Genomic DNA, 3,594 nt, shown 5'->3' on the forward strand with positions numbered 1-3,594 from the left:
GGAGAGTTTTCTTGAGTAATAGTCTCTTCCATTTCAACAGTTATCTGGCACTGATTAAACTTTTTATTATTTCATTTTCACTCTCTCAGTTGTTTGCTTAGCTTTCTTCAATATCTCCTATTAACTTTTAATTTGAATATATTCCTTTGGACACCTTGTAATTTTGTCCTCATTTCTGATATGCTTTTGCTATTTTACTTCCATTTCCTTCCTGTGTTCAATCAATCTGCATTTAATTTCTTCCTGTTTTGTGTGTGTGTGTGTGTGTGTGCATTTCTGTTAGTCTGAATTTCTGACTCGTTTTGTCCCCTCCACATCACCAAGTAACTAATTTGATATGGAATTTTATCTACAGTTTTCTTCTTCTTTTTTTTTTTTCTATAGTTTTCTTCTGTTTTTGGTTGTTTTTGCAGGTGTAGATTTTCATCAGCTGAAATGTTTCCATTTTCACTTTCTGTTTTCTTCTTATAGAAGCCTCATATAGGGGCACCAGGGTGGTTCAGTGGTTGAGCACCTGCCTTTGGCTCGGGTCGTGATCCTGGGGTCCTGAGATCGAGGACCTCAGGATAATAATAATTACTATTATTCATGAATGAATAAATAAACAATAAAAATCTTTTTTTAAAAAAAGAAACCTTGTATAGATGAAGACTATTTTTGTTTATTAATTTCATGGACAGGCTCTTCATTAAGAGGTAGTTTTTTTTTTTAAGATTTTATTTTATTTTTGAGAGACACACACAGAGAGGCAGAGACATAGGCAGAGGGACAAACAGGATACCCGCGGAAAGCTTGATGTAAGACTTCTACTTCAAGAGCACTACCTGATCTCAGTGTGGCAAAGTGCCCTTTCGAATGGTGGTTCTCTTTTTAGGTGTGTGGAGTGGGAAATTGGAGAAAAAAATACCTGTTCCTTAATTCTTTCAAATTCTCTTTTATCTTGCAGGACTCTAAATTCCCTCCACTTACTCTTTTTTTTTTTTTTTTTTTAATCACCTAGTCTACAAAGAGACTTTCAGACACAATTAAATTGGTTCATTGCTACATAGAATCATCAGTATTCATACTTGATCTCTGGCTGCTTTCAACATTATTGACCACTTCATCATTCTCTTAAATATTTCCCCCCTGCTTTTCCTCTTACTTCTGACACAACACCTTCCATCTCTCCTAGGAGTCTTCCTTCTCTTCTCACCATTAAATGTTAGACTTCCTTAAAGCCCGGCCTTTTGCTGTTCTCATTCCATATTCCTTCTGGATGCACACTTCACTGTCCATGGCTTTATTTAATGTTGAATTTGCATGATTCTCAGCTTTTATCTCTAGCCCAAACTTGTCCCCTGAGCTCTAGACTCCTATGTCTAACTGATGATGCTCATACTCAAAGACATCTCAATCATATCATGTCTGAAACTTAGTTTGTTTTATCCCTTATGTCCAAATGCCACCATTTCAGTTACAGAAATTTTGAGATTCTTGACAACTTTCTTAACTCCCAAATATCCAGGTTATCATCAATTTCTATTGACCTTACCTTCTAAAAGTCTTTTGAATATAAAAAAACAACTAATCATCACTTTTACAACCACCTTCATTTTTCACCTTAACTACAATTGCCTGCTATTTGGATTCCCTATAAATATCTTTCCGCCTTCAATATGTTCTGTTCATACAACAAACCATAGGGAGCTTTTAGAAACTATAATGTGTATTACTCCCCTGCTTAAAAAGTTTTCAATGGCTTCCCATAGTTCTTGAGATAAAGATCCAAATCCTAATTATGATCCACAAGGCCTTATAAGAACTGGCCCCTTACTCAATTATGTGGCCTTACTTTCCCTTGCTCTGCATTCAGCCACATCAAGCCTTGGAATAGGCCATGGTTTAATTCACTTCTCACTTTCTTTCTTTTTTCCAAGGATGATGGTATATAATATCACTTTATTTCACAGGGCAGAGGTTATATAACTGGACACTACATGAAGCATTAGAAGCCAACTGATACATATGTTCAGGGCAGGCCGCAGAGATGTTCCTCTTCTTCTAGAAGTGCTGTTTTTTATTGTGGCTTATGGCAACCATGCAACATGCAGAGGATGACCCTGGAGGCCACATGGGGCAAGCTGTTTTGTCCTAACTCTCCTCCTCCAAATATACATTCTTTAGCCAGTCAGGGACTTTTATAAAAAGCCTTGTGGTTTTCATGAAAACAAAACAAAACAAAACAAAAAAAAACTACTACGCATTATAGCTTTTGCCCCAAATCACCACAAAACTTGAACTATTAAAGGGTTAAATAACCCTTTAAAAGCCGACAGAAGAAAGGAACCTATTGTGAAACTGTCCCTTGAATATTATTTCCTCACAGTTAGACATGGTGAGAAAGCACATTCTTCTGGATTAATAATGAAGGTTTACAAAGCAGAGAAAAGCTGTGTGGGCTTTGCCTGGCTGGCTCTCCCCTCAGGAGCCCTAAACATCATCTTCTGTTGCTTTTCCTGATATGAGAGGCTTTTCACATCTTGGAGAGCCCGATGTCATAGGTGACCATGTTGAAGTTGTCCCAGGGTAAGAGTTTCTTCTCCAGGCGGTTATAATCAAGCATGCTGCTGTACTTGTAGCGGTTCTTGAATGGATGGATGGTCAGGGCCTTGCTGTGCCCCATGCCTGTGTCATAGACAAAGCTGATGGTGGCATCAGGTGATAAGTAGCTGCTGACAGTGTACAAGTAGCCACAGATGAGGAAGGCATTGGTTATTGACTGCTCATGGATATTAGTCTCTCAGGTTTGTTCAAGTTCCAGACTCTCTGGGTTCAGTTTGGAGAGGATAATGGCACCTTTGGCTTCCTGGCCACTGTACACTTCTCACTTCCTTGTGGAAGCTTTCTTGAATTTTCCTAAATCCCCTCTTATATTCTATCCTAGCTTCATGTCTTTCTCTTTCCAGTATTTATCTCAGGTCTAGTTTTATATTTATGTATGTAGTTATTTGATTCATGTCTATCTTCTCTGCAAACACAAAAGGGTAAGGGTCATGACTGTTTTTGTTCACCTTTGTAACTCAAGCAGAAAGCACAATGTCTGAAACAAACATTTGTTGAAATAATCATTCTAACTTTTACTTCCTTTAAAATTATAACAGTGCTTTATTGAATACTGTATTGAATGCTTTCTATGTGCCAGATGCCATTTTAAGCACTTGACATATATCAAATCATCTCATTATTCCTCTTAATAGAGGAATGGGGAGGTAATGTAATCTGCTCAGAGACACAGCAGGTTACCAGCTAGTGACAGAACTAAGATTTGAACCCAGGAAGTCTGGCTTCAGAATCCAACTTCTTAAATATTATGATATTATATTCTTTTTAATGCTCATATCACTGACTTATGCTTTTCTTTTCTTTTCTTTTTAGGTTTTTTATTTATTCATGAAATACACAGAGAGAAAGGCAGAGACACAGGCAGAGGGAGAAGCAGGCTCCATGCAAGGAGCCTGATGTGGGACTCGATCCCGGGACTCCAGGATCATGCCCTGAGCCAAAGGCAGATGCTTAACAGCTGAGCCACCCAGGCGTCCCAAGTTATGCTTT

This window comes from Canis lupus, chromosome 25 (assembly GCF_011100685.1).
Source record: "Canis lupus familiaris isolate Mischka breed German Shepherd chromosome 25, alternate assembly UU_Cfam_GSD_1.0, whole genome shotgun sequence".
NCBI lineage: Eukaryota > Metazoa > Chordata > Mammalia > Carnivora > Canidae > Canis > Canis lupus.